An 18,529-nucleotide genomic window follows, 5' to 3' on the forward strand; every position below is an offset into this window, starting at 1 on the left:
CCCTCTACAGAGGGCAGATGCAGGCTATAACCGACATCTACCTCTAACTGCTGCGATCAGCTGCTGTTAGCCCCTTAAATGCTGCTATCAATCACTGACAGCAATTTAAGCACCATGATCAAGCCTGGATGTTAATTAAAGCAACCATCAGCTCTTGGAAAAAGGAGAGACAAACAGAAGGGCAAAAAATGAAAACTTGCCCGGTTCTTAGGGGATTGCTTTTTCCCCAACACTGTTGATAAGTAATGTACACTTGTGACATAACAAACGATGTGTCATAAAATAAGATTATCAGATCTCCTAAAATGTAGGAAAGGGTTTGTAATGTTTTTTCTTTACTGCTACAAAGAGGAAAAAATACAAATTTGCATTACAACTGTACAGTAAGTAAGCTTATTTTATAGTTAACAAAAAAAAAAGCTTAAAAGAAGTGTGGCTACGTGAGATCTCAATAGAATGGCAGCAAGCAGAGATCCAGTAAAATCTCTACCATGTTCTCATAACAAATTATAGGCTATTGTCTAAGAATTCACACAAATAACACATCATCTCTTTACAAGGAATATGTTGTCTATAAAGCCACCCTTGTCTACAGCCTATGAGACTTCTTTATATGGGGATGGCCTTGTAGGCCTTGCTGAGCGAGTGTACACAGTGTTCTAAAAACACTCCTTAGCTCATCAAGATTATATGAAAAACTTGTTTTAGTAAGTCAGATGGTATAACCGTTAATCAAGAGGGGTGTTTCAATCAATCCCAAAAATGTACTTACAAAGCAAATTAGATCAAACTGTAACAAAGATCTATTCCAATGTGTAGATAAGGGTGGTGCCTCTTAGGGCTCACTCACACGAGCATATAACTCAGATGATTGCTATCTGATGTTTTATCGGATAGCACTCGGACCAATTTTATACTATAGGAAAGTACTAATCAGCATTTTTTTCTACAGACAAAAACGGTCTGTGGAAAAAATCGCAGTATCCTGCGAGTGGCATTGCAAATCGTATCACACCCATCCATTCAAGTCTTTGGGTGCGTGTAAGATATCAGACTTTCCTTGGATGTCATCACAGTGCAGTCTGATCTACATGGACACAGACAATGGAGAAATTAAGTTGTCCGTCTTCTCCGCACCTGTGATGCGATTCTTCATGTGAAAATAAACCAAAAGATAGGGCCCTCCATGTGAAGAATGTCACAACACATTTGCGGTGCAGGAAGGAACAACGCTGATGCTAAGCGGTGATTGACAGTCCTGGAGCGCTGCAGCACCTTCCGCCGGTTCCTGGTGTCCTCATACAGTTAAAAATTATTAAAGGTGTGCTGTGGAAATCCACAGGGCGCCACTTTGTGATGAAGGGGATGGATCGTCCCTGAAACACATTGGGTGTTGAATAAATCGACTTTTCCTATCTGACCTGGGTGGTTCCTGATTCTGAACATGGCGCCCTGTGGATTTCCACAGCCCACCTTTCATTGTTTTTCACGATTCTTCATGTGAGAGAATCACATCACAATAAACTGACACAACTCTGATAAAAGTTTGAGCCAAGTGTCATTAACATAATTGACACAATTCTCACAGAAGACAGAAACATTGCTCATGTGAGCGAGTCCTTAAAGTGATTCTCTACCCCAGACACAAAATTTGCCTATATGTAGCTAACATATAGATAACACATCCAATGCCCTTTTTTTTATCTCAGCTGTTGCTGTTCCCAAAATGGCTTCCACAGTTGCACAGTGAGAGCTGTGGAAATTCTAAACCTGTGCCTTCCACTGCCATTTACAGGTATGGACACATCATCAGCGTCATCATCAGTTGTTGTAAAAAGTCAGTTATGAGGTCACCACAGTTCAAGTTCAGTGAATTCATAGCAGATCACCGAAATTCTCATGGTGAGCTTGAATTGCAGTGACCTCATCACTGACTTTTTCCCACTGTGCTGGGGTCACCGCAGTTTAGCCCTTCTGAGAATGGAGCCTCACTTACCAGCGGTAACCACGATGATGTCACCGCTAGTCACTGATGCTGCGCTCATAGCAGCTCATGCATCAGTTGTTCTCAGCCTGGACAGTCTCATCTTGGCCAAGTTGGAAACTATTTATCCCCAGACATGGATTACGGCGAAGGACAGAATATCGGACAGTTAAGGGATATTGGTGTTACTAAGCCGTGGGCTTGATGTCACCATACAATACAAAGGTGACATCAACCCCACAAATATGAAGCCCACTAGCCACCATGACAGAGCAAGTGGGAAGAGCCAGGCAAAGCACCATAATTGGCACATCCAATATATGTGCCTTTTCTGGGCGGCTGCCGGCTGCTATTTTTAGGCTGTGAGGGGTCAATATCCATGGCCCCTTACCAGCCTGAAAATATCAGCCCCCAGCAGTCTGCTTTAGCAATGCTGGTTGTCAAAAAAGGGGGGGACCCCACACCGTTTTTTAAAATTATTTATTTAAATAATTAAAAAAAAAAACTGTGGGGACCCCTCTATTCTTGATAGCCAGCCTTTTCATTTATTTATTTACTACCTGAAGAGCCCGGCGTTACCTGGGCAAAGTAAATATCTGTGGTTAGTTATAGCACCTCACTTCTCTTATTTTCCCATCATGCCTCTCATTTTCCCCCTCACATCTCTCATTTTCTCCCTTACACCTCTCATTTTCGCCCTTACTCTTCTTATTTTCCCCCTCCTCTCATTCCCCCCCTCACTCCTCTCATTCCCCCCTAACACTTGTCATTTCGACCTCACATCTGTCATTTTCCGATCACTCCACTATTTTCCCTCACTCCTTTCATTTTGCACTCACACCTTTTCATTTTCACCTCACACCTCTCATTTTCCCCTCAGTATATACATGTTTGTCATCTCCCTTATATATAGTATACACCTGTATGTCATCTCCTGTATATAGCATATACCTGTATGTCATCTCCCCTGTAAATAGTATATACCTGCTGTATGTCATCGCCTCCTGAATATTGTATATACCTATGTGTCATCTCCTCCTGTATATAGTATATACCTGTATGTCATCTCTTCTGTATATACTATATACCTGTATGTCATCTCCTGTATATAGTATATACCTGTATGTCATCTCCCCTGTATATAGTATATACCTGCTGTATGTCATCTCCCCCTCTATATACCTATGTGTCATCTCCTCTTTTATATAGTATATACCTGTATGTCATCTCCTCCTGTATATAGTATATACGTGTGTCATCTCCTTCTGTATATAGTATATACATGTAAGTCATCTCCTCCTATATATAGTATATACCTGTGTGTCATCTGCTCCTGTATATAGTATATACCTGTGTGTCATCTCCTCCTGTATATAATATGTACCTGTATGTTATCTCCTCCTGTATATAGTATATACCCGTGTGTCATCTCTTCCTGTATATAGTATATACCTGTGTGTCATCTCCTGTATATAGTATATATCTGTGTGTCATCTCCTCCTGTATATAGTATATCCGTGTGTCATCTCCCCTGTATATAGTATATACCTGTGTGTCATCTCCTCCTGTATATAGTATATACCTGTATGTCATCTCCTCCGGTATATAGTATATACCTGTGTGTCATCTCCTGTATATAGTATATACCTGTGTGTCACCTCCCCTGTATATAGTATACTAGACTGTGGCCCGATTCTAATGCATCGGGTATTCTAGAATATGCATGTCCCCGTAGTATATGGACGATGATTCCAGAATTCGCGGCAGACTGTGCCCGTCGCTGATTGGTCGAGGCAACCTTTATGACATCATCGTCGCCATGGCAACCATTATGACATCTACGTCGATACTGTGCCCGTCGCTGATTGGTCGAGGCGAATTTGCGGCAGACTGTGCCCGTCGCTGATTGGTCGAGGCAACTTTTATGACATCATCGTCGCCATGCTGTGCCCGTCGCTGAATGGTCGAGGCCTGGCGGCCTCGACCAATCAGAGACGCGGGATTTCCAGGACAGACAGACAGACAGACAGAAAAACCCTTAGACAATTATATATATAGACTAGACTGTGGCCCGATTCTAATGCATCGGGTATTCTAGAATATGCATGTCCCCGTAGTATGTGATTCGCGGCAGACTGTGCCCGTCGCTGATTGGTCGAGGCAACCTTTATGACATCATCGTCGCCATGGCAACCATTATGACATCATCGTCGCCATGCTGTGCCCATCTCTGATTGGTCGAGGCCGCCCGACAAACCGTCGACCACTCCATATAAGGTATGGTCTACAAACCGCCAACCACTCCATATAAGGTATGGTCTACAAACCGCCGACCACTCCATATAAGGTATGGTCTACAAACCGCCGACCACTCCATATAAGGTATGGTCTACAAACCGCCGACCACTCCATATAAGGTATCCTGTTTGTAGACCATACCTTATATGGAGTGATTTCCAGGACAGACAGACAGACAGACAGACAGACAGAAAGACAGACAGACAGACAGACAGACAGACGGAAAAACCCTTAGACAATTATATATATAGATACTTGTAAGTCATCGCCTCCTGTATATAGTATATACCTGTGTGTCATCTGCTCCTGTATATAGTATATACCTGTGTGTCATCTCCTCCTGTATATACTATGTACCTGTATGTTATCTCCTCCTGTATATAGTATATACCCGTGTGTCATCTCTTCCTGTATATAGTATACTAGATTGTGGCCCGATTCTAACGCATCGGGTATTCTAGAATATGCATGTCCCCGTAGTATATGGACAATGATGATTCCAGAATTCGCGGCAGACTGTGCCCGTCGCTGATTGGTCGAGGCAACCTTTATGACATCATCGTCGCCATGGCAACCATTATGACATCTACGTCGATACTGTGCCCGTCGCTGATTGGTCGAGGCGAATTCGTGGCAGACTGTGCCCGTCGCTGATTGGTCGAGGCAACCTTTATGACATCATCGTCGCCATGCTGTGCCCGTCGCTGATTGGTCGAGGCCTGGCGGCCTCGACCAATCAGAGACGCGGGATTTCCAGGACAGACAGACAGACAGAAAAACCCTTAGACAATTATATATATAGATACCTGTGTGTCATCTCCTGTATATAGTATATATCTGTGTGTCATCTCCTCCTGTATTATACCTCGTTCACACGTTATTTGCTCAGTATTTTTACCTCAGTATTTGTAAGCTAAATTGGCAGCCTGATAAATCCCCAGCCAACAGGAAGCCCTCCCCCCTGGCAGTATATATTAGCTCACACATACACATAATAGACAGGTCATGTGACTGACAGCTGCCGTATTTCCTATATGGTACAGTTGTTGCTCTTGTAGTTTGTCTGCTTATTAATCAGATTTTTATTTTTGAAGGATAATACCAGACTTGTGTGTGTTTTAGGGCGAGTTTCATGTGTCAAGTGGTGTGTGTTGAGTTGCGTGTGGCGACATGCATGTAGCGACTTTTGTGAGATGAGTTTTGTGTGGCGACATGCGTGTAGCAACTTTTTGTGTGTCGAGTTGCATGTGACAGGTTAGTGTAGCAAGTTGTGTGCAGAAAGTTTTCCGCATGGCAAGTTTTGTGCGTGGCGAGTTTTATGTGTGGTGCGTTTTGAGTATGTGCAAGTTTTGTGTGAGGCAACTTTAGCGTGTGTTGCAACTTTTGTGCATGTGGCAATTTTTCCACGTGTGTAAGTTTTGCGTGTGGCGAGTTTTCCATGAGGTGAGTTTTGCACGTGTGGTGAGCTTTGCGTGAGCCTAGTTTTGCATGTGTCGAGTTTTGCGCGTGGCGAGTTTTATGTGTGGTGCGTTTTGAGTATGTGCAAGTTTTGTGTGAGGTAACTTTTACATGTGTTGCAACTTTTGTGCATGTGGCAATTTTTCCGCGTGTTCAAGTTCTGCGTGTGGCGAGTTTTCCATGAGGTGAGTTTTGCACGTGTGGCGAGTTTTGCATGAGCCTAGTTTTGCATGTGGCGAGTTTTGTGCGTGGCGAGTTTTGAGCGACGACTTTTGTGTTTCGACTTTTATGTGGCGAGGTTGGTGTATGTGTGGTGAAATGTGTGCTGAGGGTGATATATGTGTTCAAGCACGTGGTAGCGTGTGGCACATTTTGTGTGTGTGTTCATATCCCCGTGTGTGGTGAGTATCCCATGTCGGGGCCCCACCTTAGCGACTGTACGATATATACTCTTTGGCGCCATTGCTCTCACTCTTTAAGTCCCCCTTGTTCACAACATCTGGCAGCTGTCAATTTGCCTCCAAACACTTTTCCTTTCACTTTTTCCCCATTATGTAGATAGGGTCAAAATTGTTTGGTGAATTGGAATGCACGGGGTTAAAATTTCGCCTCACAGCATAGCCTATGATGCTCTCAGGGTCCAGACGTGTGACTGTACAAAATTTTGTGGCTGTAGCTGCGATGGTGCAGATGCCATTCCCGGATACACACACACACACACACATTCAGCTTTATATATAAGATATACCTGTAAGTCATCTCCCCTGTATATAGTATATACCTGTATGTCATCTCCCCTGTATATAGTATATACCTGTATGTCATCTCCACTGTATATAGTATATACCTGTATGTCATCTCCCCTTTATATAGTATGTACCTGTATGTCATCTCCCCTGTATATAGTATATACCTGTATGTCATCTCCTCCTGTATATAATATATAGCTGCATGTCATCTCCTCCTGTATATAGTATATACGTGTATGTCATCTCCCCTGTATATAGTATATACCTGTATGTCATCTCCTCCTGTATATAATATATAGCTGTATATCATCTCCCCAGTATATAGTATATACTTGTATGCCATCTCCTCCTGGCTGTCAATTTGCTTCCAACACTTTTCCTTTCACTTTTTCCCCATTATAATTGTATGGTGAATTGGAACGCGCGGGGTTAAAAATTTCATCTCACAACATAGCCTATGACTCTCTCGGGGTCCAGACGTGTGACTGTGCAAAATTTTGTGGCTGTAGCTGCTGCCAATCCCGGACATACACACACACATTCAGCTTTATATATTAGATTTATAGCGCAGGTGATGGGTGATGAATACTCCCATAAGTCGCTTCTGCTGTCACTGTTACTAGCGGCAGCAGGTGTAGGCTGATGGGAGGAAAAGTCCCATCAGCCACTGACTGCTGTCATTGTTCTCACTTGAATATAACTCTCATCATTCTCCCCTGCTCGCGCTGATCGCCGGCAGAGCCACCTTCAGCACCCAGCTCCGGGGAACAACGCTTACTGTACCGCTGCTTCTCAGGTGAGCGAGTAGTGAAATATTCGGACTCGCTATACTCGTAATGAGTAGGTCCTAATACTCAGGTGTTCATAATGAGTAGCGAGTCCAATGCAAGTCAAGACAGTTCATTTTCCCACGTTCAAGAGTTCACCGCGGGTCAGGCTGTGAGGAAGCACAGCATCAGTGATGTCACTGACATATACTGTATATATGTATACACACCTATTCTATGACTGATCTATGACACTGCGTGGGAGATCCAAATATTGCGAGGCGAGTAGTGAAATACTCGCTATGTTCCGAGTACAGCGAGTACCGCATTACTCGCCGAGTACCGAATACTTGTGAATATACTCGCTCATCCCTAATTACAAACTGTATATAAATGATATTGTTGCTACAGAAATAAAAAGGTGAGATTCACATTTTAATCAAAGTGTGTGAGCCCATGCACACGCAACAGGAAGATCTCATTTTGATTTGATACTACATAATGAGATTCACCTTATTAGTGGAAAAGTGGGATCCAGCTATACTGTACTTTGTTTTAATTAAAAGGAGTCTTAAGACAGATGGGTGGATATGGCGCTAGCCTGAAAAGGAACAGTGACCACTAACTAAATGCACAAGGCATAGTTTAACTACATTAGTAAATGAATTAGTGACAGACTCAAGGATAAGTTGTAGTCTGTAACCATGATGACACATAGCTTCGAAGACCTACATGACCTTTCTACAACAGGTTTTGGATGGTCCTGGAAACTAGTGGTAATTTTAGGATGAAAGTATTGTAGCATTTCTCCAATGACTTCCATTACAGCGCACTAAAACCTGCCCTGCGACATTACTGACAAATGTGCTCACCAGTTTCTCTCTGTCTTCATTGCTAGAGCAAACAAAAGCCTTCTGTACAGATTTAGATATTTTTCCATAACTCTGGTAAATAAATGTGGTCAAAGTGAATTTACCGCTGTGCACTCTCTGTAAAAACAAATTCCTGCAAGACTAGAGATTGCTATTTCTCAAACATTCATAGCCGTGCTACGAAGTAAACAGGGCATTCTTCAGGAAGATTCTTCTCATTTCCTAGCAGTCAGAGCTATGCCCAAGCGATGACAGTATCTTTTACCAGTAGCAGCAATATCGACATAAATGTGTAATGATTAATTTTTCAGGATTCTATTCAGGTGAGAAAGCAGTAAAGTTAAAAGACTGAGTTAAGAAATCTGTTGTATAAGAATACAAATACCATAAAATGCTTGCGCCTTCTTAGTCTTTTGTGACTTCTGTAGTAATATAATGTGCACTTGTCTATTCATACTGGCATATGAGTGGAAAACCTATGACAGAGGAGGTCTATGCTGCTACTAAGTGAATAAGGCGTCATTCGGACGTCACTGATTTTTCACATATATAAAAACACAGATAGAAGTCTAAGGGTTTGCAAAAAAAAATGTTGTATTGATCAACAGCACAGCATCCAATTTTTATGGATACACTGCCATTATTAACATAGGAAACTGTTTTTGATCTCGTAAATGTTATTCACTGCAGATATATAAATATGATGCCATACGGGTGAAAATACAGGTGAAAAATAGTCAATCTTTTCTGGATGAAAATCAGACGATTTACTATTCGCTCGTGTAAACTTACCCTTGTAATGTTAATCATGGACAGTACATGGACTGCACACTGATTCCATCCTTGTGTTGTCCATGATTTTCATGAACCCATAGACTTGTTTGGATAATTTTTGTGTGGGTAATTTTAATCCATGACTCGAATCTAACAAGAACATCTAAACAGCTTCATAGACTAAAATGGGTACATGGTTTAACACAAATGGAACACGTATGTGACTCACAGACATCGGATTGAGGCCTTAATGGGGTTGTCTGGTCTAAAGGCCCCGTTTCACATAGCGAGATCGCTAGCGAGATCGCTGCTGAGTCACAAGTTTTGTGACGCAACAGCGACCTCAGTAGCGATCTCGCTATGTGTGACACGTACCAGCGATCAGGCCCCTGCTGCGAGATCGCTGGTCGTGTCGGAATGGCCTGGACCTTTTTTTGGTCGTTGAGGTCCCGCTGACATCGCTGAATCGGTGTGTGTGACACCGATCCAGCGATGTCTTCACTGGTAACCAGGGTAAACATCGGGTTACTAAGCGCAGGGCCGCGCTTAGTAACCCGATGTTTACCCTGGTTACCAGCGTAAATGTAAAAAAAAACAAACAGTACATACTCACCATCTGTTGCCCGTCAGGTCCCTTGGCGTCTGCTTCCTGCTCTGACTGCCGCCGTAAAGTGAGAGCACAGCAGTGACGTCACCGCTGCGCTCTGCTCTCACTGTACGGCGGCACTCAGTCAGAGCAGGAAGCAGACGGCAAGGGACCTGACGGACATCAGATGGTGAGTATGTACTGTTTGTTTTTCTTGGTAACCAGGGTAAACATCGGGTTACTAAGCGCGGCCCTGCGCTTAGTAACCCGATGTTTACCCTGGTTACCCGGGTGCTGCAGGGGGACTTCGGCATCGTTGAAGACAGTTTCAACGATGCCGAAGTCGTTCCCCTGATCGTTGGTCGCTGGAGAGAGCTGTCTGTGTGACAGCTCCCCAGCGACCACACAGCGACAAAACAGCGACGCTGCAGCGATCAGCATCGTTGTCTGTATCGCTGCAGCGTCGCTGTGTGAGACGGGGCCTTTAAACTGTAAGTATGCTTAAGCTGTCCCCTCCCCCTTCCCCAGGAGGCCCAGGACAGAAATGCTAGTGTATCAGCATAGGGATAACAAAAAGCAACAAACATACAAACACTCACTAAAGGTAGAGAGGTATATAGGGAAGGATAGGAATGTACCAACCAAATGGGAAAAGGACAGTGAGGAAAGCATACACCCAAAAACAACACGCAACCATCTCCAGTATTATTATTATTATTATTTTTTGTTATAGCGCCATTTATTCCGTGGTGCTTTACATGTGAGGAGAGGTATACATAATAAAAACAAGTACAATAATCTTAACCCCTTAGTGACAGAGCCAATTTGGTACTTAATGACCGGGCCAATTTTTACAATTCTGACCACTGTCACTTTATGAGATTGTAACTTTGGAACGCTTCAACGGATCCCGCTGATTCTGAGATTGTTTTTTCGTGACATATTGTACTTCATATTAGTGGTAACATTTCTTCGATATTTCTTGCGATTATTTATGAAAAAAATGGAAATATGGCGAAAATTTTTAAAATTTTGTAATTTTAATACTTTGTATTTTTATGCCCTTAAATCAGAGAGATATGTCACATAAAATAGTTAATAAATAACATTTCCCACATGTCTACTTTACATCAGCACAATTTTGGAAACAATTTTTTTTTTTGTTAGGGAGTTATAAGGGTTAAAAGTTGACCAGCAATTTCTCATTTTTACAACACAATTTTTTTTAGGGACCACATCACATTTGAAGTCATTTTGAGGGGTCTATATGATAGAAAATAACCAAGTGTGACACCATTCTAAAAACTGCACCCCTCAAGGTGCTCAAAACCACATTCAAGAAGTTTATTAACCCTTTATGTGCTTCACAGGAACTGAAACAATGTGGAAGGAAAAAATGAACATTTAACTTTTTTTGCAAACATTTTAATTCAGAACCATATTTTTTTATTTTCACAAGTGTAAAAACAGAAATTTAACCAAACATTTTGTTGTGCAATTTCTCCTGAATATGCCGATACCCCATATGTGGGGATAAACCATTGCTTGGGCGCACAGCAGAGCTTGGAAGAGAAGGAGCGCCGTTTGACTTTTTCAATGCAGAATTGGCTGGAATTGAGATCGGATGCCATGTCATGTTTAGAGAGCCCCTGATGTGCCTAAACAGTGGAAACGCTCCACAAGTGACACCATTTTGGAAACTAGACCCCTTAAGGAACTTAACTAGATGTGTGGTGAGCACTTTAAACCCCCAAGTGCTTCACAGAAGTTTATAAAGTAGAGCCGTGAAAATAAAAAATCGCATTTGTTTACACAAAAATGATCTTTTCGCCCACAAATTCTTATTTTCACAAGGGTAACAGGAGAAATTAGACCACAAAAGTTGTTGTGCAATTTCTCCTGAGTACGTCGATACTCCATATGTGGGGGTAAACCACTGTTTGGGTGCACCGCAGCACTTGGAAGAGAAGGAGTGCCGTTTTACTTTTTCAATGTAGAATTGGCTGGAATTGAGATCGGACACCATGTCGCGTTTGGAGAGCCCCTGATGTGCCTAAACAGTGGAAACCCCCCTCAAGTGACACCATTTTGGAAACTAGACCCCATAAGGAACTTAACTAGATGTGTGGTGAGCACTTTAAACCCCAAGTGCTTCACAGAAGTTTATAACGTAGAGCCGTGAAAATAAAAAATCGCATTTTTTCTACAAAAATTATCTTTTTGCCCCCAAATTTTTATTTTCACAAGGGTAACAGGAGAAATTAGACCACAAAAGTTGTTGTGCAATTTCTCCTGAGTATGTCGATACCCCATATGTGGGGGTAAACCACTGTTTGGGCGCACTGCCAAACTTGGAAGAGAAGGAGTGCCGCTTTACTTTTTCAATGTAGAATTGGCTGGAATTGAGATCGGACGCCATGTCGCGTTTGGAGAGCCCCTGATGTGCCTAAACAGTGGAAACCCCCCACAAATGACACCATTTTGGAAACTAGACCCCTTAAGGAACTTATCTAGATGTGTGGTGAGCACTTTAAACCCCCAGGTGATTCATGGAAGTTTATAACGTAGAGCCGTGAAAATAAAAAATCGCATTTTTTCTACAAAAATGATCTTTTTGCCCCAAAATTTTTATTTTGACAAGGGTAACAGGAGAAATTAGACCACAAAAGTTGTTGTGCAATTTCTCCTGAGTACGTCGATACCCCACATGTGGGGGTAAACCACTTTTTGGGCGCACCGCAGAGCTTGGAAGAGAAGGAGTGCCGTTTTACTTTTTCAATGTAGAATTGGCTGGAATTGAGATCGGACACCATGTCGCGTTTGGAGAGCCCCTGATGTGCCTAAACAGTAGAAACTCCCCACAAGTGACCCCATTTTGGAAACTAGACCCCTTAAGGAACTTATCTAGATGTGTGGTGAGCACTTTAAACCCCCAAGTGCTTCACAGAAATTTATAACGTAGAGCCGTGAAAATAAAAAATCCTTTTTTTCCCTCAAAAATGATTTTTTAGCCTGCAATTTTTTATTTTCTCAAGGGTAACAGGAGACATTAGACCCCAAAATCTGTTGACCAGTTTGTCCTGAGTACGCTGATACCCCATATGTGGGGGGGGGCACTGTCTGGGTACCCATCAGGGCTCGGAAGGGAAGGAGCGCCGCTTGGAATGCAGACTTTGATGGGATGGTCTGCGGGTGTCATGTTGCATTTGCAGAGCTCCTGATGTACCTAAACAGTAGAAACCCCCCACAAGTGACCCCATTTTGGAAACTAGACCCCCCAAGGAACTTATCTAGATGTGTGATGAGAACTTTGAATGCCCAAGTGCTTCACAGAAGTTTATAATGCAGAGTCGTGAAAATAAAAAATATTTTTTTTCCACAAAAAAGATATTTAGCCCCCAAGTTTTTATTTTCACAAGGGTAACAGGAGAAATTGGACCCCAAAAGTTGTTGTCCAATTTATCCCGAGTACGCTGATGCCCCATATGTGGGGGTAAACCACTGTTTGGGCGCACGGCAGAGCTCAGAAGGGAGAAAGCACCATTTGACTTTTTGAGCGCAAAATTGGCTGTGGCGTTTAGAGACCCCCTGATGTACCTAAACAGTGGAAACCCCCCAATTCTAACTCCAACCCTAACCCCAACACACCCCTAACCCTAATCCCAACCCGATCCATAATCCTAATCACAACCCTAACCCCCAAAACACCCCTAACCCTAATCCCAAAGCTAACGATAACCCTAATCAAAACCCTAAACCGAACACACCCCTAATCCTAATCTCAACCCTAACCTCAAAACCTAACCCTAATCCCAATACACCCCTATCCCTAATCCCAACCCTAGCCTTAACCCTAATCCCAAACCTAGCCCTAATCCCAAATGTAACCCTAATGCCAACCCTAATCCAAACCCTAATCCCAACTCTAACCCTAACTTTAGCCCAACCCTGGCCCTAACCCTAACTTTAGCCCAAACCCTAACTTTAGCCCAAAACCTAGCCCCAACCCTAACCCTAACTTTAGCCCCAACCCTAACCCTAGCCCTAACCCTAGCTCTAACCCTAATCCTAGCTCTGACCCTAACCCAAGCCCTAGCCCTAACCCTAAGGCTATGTGCACACGTTGCGGATTTTGCTGCGGATCCGCAGCGTTTCTGCAGCGGCGGGTCCGCAGCAGTTTCCCATGAGTTTACAGTACAATGTAAACCTATGGGAAACATAAAACGCTGTGCCCATGCTGCGGAAAAAAAACACATGGAAACGCAGCGGTTTACATTCCGCAGCATGTCAATTCTTTCTGCAGATTCCGCAGCGGTTTCACACCTGCTCCATAATAGAAAACCGCAGGTGTAAAACCGCAGGGGAATCCGCACAAAAACCGCGGTACATCTGCGATAAATCCGCAGGAAAAACGCGTTTTGGCCCTGTGGATTTATCAAATCCGCTGCGGAAAAATCCACAGAGAACCATTCTACGTGTGCACATATCCTAACCCTACCCCTAACCCTTACCCTATCCCTAACCCTACCCCTAACCCTAATTGGAAAATAGAAATTCATACATTTTTTTAATTTTATTATTTTTTCCTTACTAAGGGGGTGATAAAGGGGGGGGGGGGGGTTATTTACTATTTTTTTTTTATTTTGATCACTGTGATAGGATCTCACAGTGACCAAAATAAAACAAGTGGAAGAATCTTTCTCTGCAGGCCGGTAGAGCATGGCGGGCGCACTGCGCATGCGCCCGCCATTTTCTTACCGGAGCAAGAAGCCGGCAGCCAGCAGAAGAAGCAGGAGGACCCAGGGACACCGGTAAGTATCACAGGGTCCCCGAATCCCCCTATTTCTCTGTCCTCTGATGTGTGATCACATCAGAGGACAGAGAATGACATTGCTTTTTTTTTTGCGGTCGCCGATAAACAGTTAATTACCGGCGATCGTAAAACAGGGGTCGGTAAAAACCGACCCCGATCATGTTCTTTGGGGTCTCGGCTACCCCCGGCAGCCGAGACCCCAAAGATGTTCCGGGTGCCGGGCGCATTTTTTCCCCGGAAAAAGATGGCGGCACCCATGGGGAGCCACGAGGAGCACCGGGGGAGATAGGTGAGTATTAGGGGGCTATCGGGGGCAATCGGGGACCCCATTTCTCTGTCCTCCGATGTGCGATCACATCGGAGGACAGAGAAATTAAATGGCAAATCGCGTGTTTTTTTTGTTGCGACCGCCGGTAAATGGTTAATTTCCGGCGATTGCAACTCGGGGGTCGGTAAAAAACCCACAAATCATGTTCTCTGGGGTCTCGGCTACCCTCGGCAACCGAGACCCCAGAGAAAATCCGACTCTGGGGGGCGTTATTCACTTTTTCCACAGTGCCGTTAATTAACGGCGCTGTGGTTTAAGTACCCTTAGCGGCCGCCGTTAAAAGGCGTATCGGCGGTCGTTAAGGGGTTAAACAATACAAGTCATAACTGGTACAGGAGGAGAGAGGACCCTGCCCGCGAAGGCTCACAATCTACAAGGGATGGGTGAGAATACAGTAGGTGAGGATAGAGCTGGTCATGCAGCAGTTAGGTCGATCGGTGGTTACTGCAGGTTGTTGGCTTGTCAGAAGAGGTGGGTCTTCAGGCTCTTTTTGAAGGTTTTGATGGTAGGCGAGAGTCTGATTGTTGTGGTAGAGGGTTCCAGAGTAGGGGTGATATGCGAGAGAAATCTTGTATACGATTGTGGGAAGAGGAAATAAGAGGGGAGTAGAGAAGGAGATCTTGTGAGGATCGGAGGTTGCGCGTAGATAAGTACCGGGAGACGAGGTCACAGATGTATGGAGGAGACAGGTTGTGGATGGCTTTGTACGTCATGATTAGGGTTTTGTGCTGGAGTCTCTGGGCAATGGGGAGCCAGTGAAGGGATTGACAGAGGGGAGAGGCCGGGGAATAGCGGGGGGACAGGTGGATTAGTCGGGCAGCAGAGTTTAGAATAGATTGGAGGGGTGCGAGAGTGTTAGAGGGGAGGCCACAGAGCAGGAGGTTGCAGTAGTCAAGGCGAGAGATGGTGAGGGCACGGACTAGGGTTTTTGCAGATTCTTGGTTGAGGAATGTACGGATTCGTGAAATATTTTTGAGTTGAAGTCGGCAGGAAGTGGAAAGGGCCTGGATATGTGGTTTGAAGGAGAGATCAGCGTCAAGGATTACCCCGAGGCAGCGTGCTTGTGGGACTGGGGAGAGTGGGCAGCCATTTACTGTAATGGATAGGTTCATTGGGGGGGTCGAATGAGATGGGGGAAAGATGATGAATTCTGTTTTGTCCATGTTAAGTTTCAGAAATCTAGCAGAGAAGAAGGATGAAATAGCGGATAGACATTGAGGGATTCTGGTTAGTAGGGAGGTGATATCTGGTCCAGAGATGTAGATCTGTGTGTCATCAGCATAGAGGTGATACTGAAAGCCATGAGATTCTATGAGCTGTCCCAGGCCAAAGGTGTAAATGGAGAAGAGCAGGGGCCCTAGGACTGAACCTTGTGGGACACCGACAGATAGGGGGTGAGGAGGTGGTGTGTGAGTGGGAGACGCTGAATGTCCAGTCTGTTAGGTATGATGAGATCCAGGATAGGGCCAAGTCTATGATGCCAAGGGTTAAGAGGGTCTGTAATAATATGGAATGGTCCACTGTGTCAAAGGCAGCCGACAGGTCGAGGAGGAGAAGGACAGAGTAGTGTCACTTGCTCTTGGCGGTTAAGAGGTCATTGTTGACCTTAGTTAGGGCAGTTTCAGTGGAATGGTGTGACTGGAAGCCAGATTGTAAGCGGTCAAAGAGGGAGCAAGAAGAGAGATGGGAGGACAGTTCAAGGTAGACGTGTTGTTCCAGTAGTTTGGAGGCATAGGGGAGAAGTGATATAGGGCGATAGCTAGATACAGAGGATGGGTCAAGAGAAGGCTTTTTGAGGATAGGTGTGATGGAGGCATGTTTAAAGCTTGAGGGGAAAACACCAGTTGTTAGTGATAGGTTGAAGAGATGGGTTAGGGTTGGGATGAAGACTGTGGTGAGGTTTGGGATGAAGTGGGATGGGAGCGGGTCAAGTGCACAGGTGGTGAGATGCGATCTTGAGAGTAGAGTGGAGAGTTGATCTTCTGTAATGGTGGAGAAGTTGGTTCTGGAGGGTGGAGGGCTGGGAAGTCGGGAGTAAGGGCTCTAGGGGTTGTTGACCAAAACTGTCTCTGATGTTATCAATCTTCTGCTTGAAAAATGAGGCAAAGTCTTCAGCTGAGATAAGTGGGGAGGGAGGAGGTGCTGGGGGATGGAGAAGAGAATTGAAGGTGTTGAATAACTGTTTAGGGTTGTGAGACAGGGAGGATATGAGAGATGAGAAGTAGGTTTGTTTAGCTGTGGCGAGTGTGGTCTTGAAAGTAGTGAGGGACTGTTTGAATGCGATGAAGTGTTCGTTGGAGTGGGATCTTTTCCATCTGTGCTCAGCAGCCCTGGAAGCTCGCCTCAGTTCTTTGGTCAGGCTGGTGTGCAAGGGCTGTCTGTTGATTTTGCGAGCTTTGGTATGTGTAAGTGGGGCAGCAGATTCCAAAGCTACAGCTATTGTGGTGTTATATAGAGAGGCAGCGTCATCCGCATTGTGTAAGGAACTTATATCTGTGAGAGGGAGGAGGGATTCAGAGAATGAATGTAGGTCAAGATGTTTAAGATTTCTGCGAGGGTGTGAAAGTTTGTGGGGTGGAGATTGTAGACATGGAGTGGAGAGGGAAGAGAATGTGAGAAGGTTGTGGTCAGAAAGAGGAAGAGGTGAGTTAGAGAGGTTAGATAGGGAGCAGAGGCGGGTGAAGATGAGGTCCAGTGTGTGACCATCTTTGTGGGTGGCTGTAGAAGACCATTGAGTGAGGCCGAAGGAGGAAGTGAGAGATAGAAGTTTAGTGGCAGCTGAGAGGGAAGTGTCAATGGGGATGTTGAAGTCGCCCATGATGATAGTGGGGATGTCCGCAGAAAGGAAATGAAGTAGCCAGGTGGTGAAGTGGTCAAACAAGGTGGTGGCTGGCCCTAGGGGGCGGTAAATGACAGCTAGTTGGAGGGTGGAGAGGGAGTAGATGCGCACAGAGTCCACCTCAAAGGAAGGGAGGGTGACAGAGGGTGGCAGTGGGATTGGGGTGAAGGAGCAGTTATCTGACAGGAGAAAACCAACTCCTCCGCCATGTTTGCTGCTGGGGCGGGGTGTGTGAGAAAGGTGGAAGCCACCGTAAGAGAGTGCAGCAGGGGAGGCTGTGTCAGAGGTGAGCCAGGTTTCGGTGATGGCGAGGAAGGAAAGTTTGGTAGTAACAAAAAGATCATGGATGTAGGAAAGCTTGTTGCAGACAGAGTGAGCATTCCACAGAGCTCCTGTTAGGGGGACTGAGGAAGCGGGGGCTGGGCGAATGGGTATAAGGTTAGAGAGGTTACGGAAGTTTGTGATTACTTTACATGCGAGAGCATGGATGGGAGGTGGGAATGTGGTGAGGAGGACAAGGATTTGGAGAGATATCACCAGCAGTGAGAAGGAGCAGAGAAAGTGTTAGCAGGTGGGAGCAGGAGAGGGCATGAGGGGGCTGTCTGTGATTGGAGACAGAGGATTGTATGTTAAGGAACAGTTCTGAGGAGGAGGTGAGATGGATGGGGAGGATTGAAGCAGAGATAAACAGTTCCTTACTTGGTGTAGGGATTAGGGGAGGTAGCATAAAGTGAAGGATTATAGGGGTGAGAGTGAAAATAAACAGAAACATTGTTTACAGTGACTGGCCAGTTACCTTCAGTTCCCTTCAGGTTCAATTCAGGTTTTTATTCTACTGTAATCTTCACACTTCTAGGACACACTTATAGGAATCACACTGCAGACTGAAGTCTATGCAGACTTGAGCTATGCAATATAAGTACAACTAAGTGCAGTCAGGTGTGAAGCAGGGAGGAGTGGTCTCTGCTCATCATGGTCAGAGAATTAAGAGTGGACCAGATGCATACAATCAAGCCAGAGTAAACAATGTCATAAATAACATGGGTGGGGTAAAGCTGGGG

At 44.7% G+C, this 18,529-nt stretch overlaps 1 protein-coding gene across 4 annotated transcripts in view; it reads left to right on the forward strand.

The window, feature by feature from the left end:
• The window catches only part of PRUNE2 (prune homolog 2 with BCH domain), a 488,633-nt gene that overhangs the window by 276,547 nt on the left and 193,557 nt on the right, over window positions 1–18,529 (forward strand). The gene's annotated exons all lie outside the window — the stretch shown is intronic.

This window comes from Ranitomeya variabilis, chromosome 1 (genome assembly GCF_051348905.1).
Source record: "Ranitomeya variabilis isolate aRanVar5 chromosome 1, aRanVar5.hap1, whole genome shotgun sequence".
Taxonomy (NCBI): Eukaryota; Metazoa; Chordata; class Amphibia; order Anura; family Dendrobatidae; genus Ranitomeya; species Ranitomeya variabilis.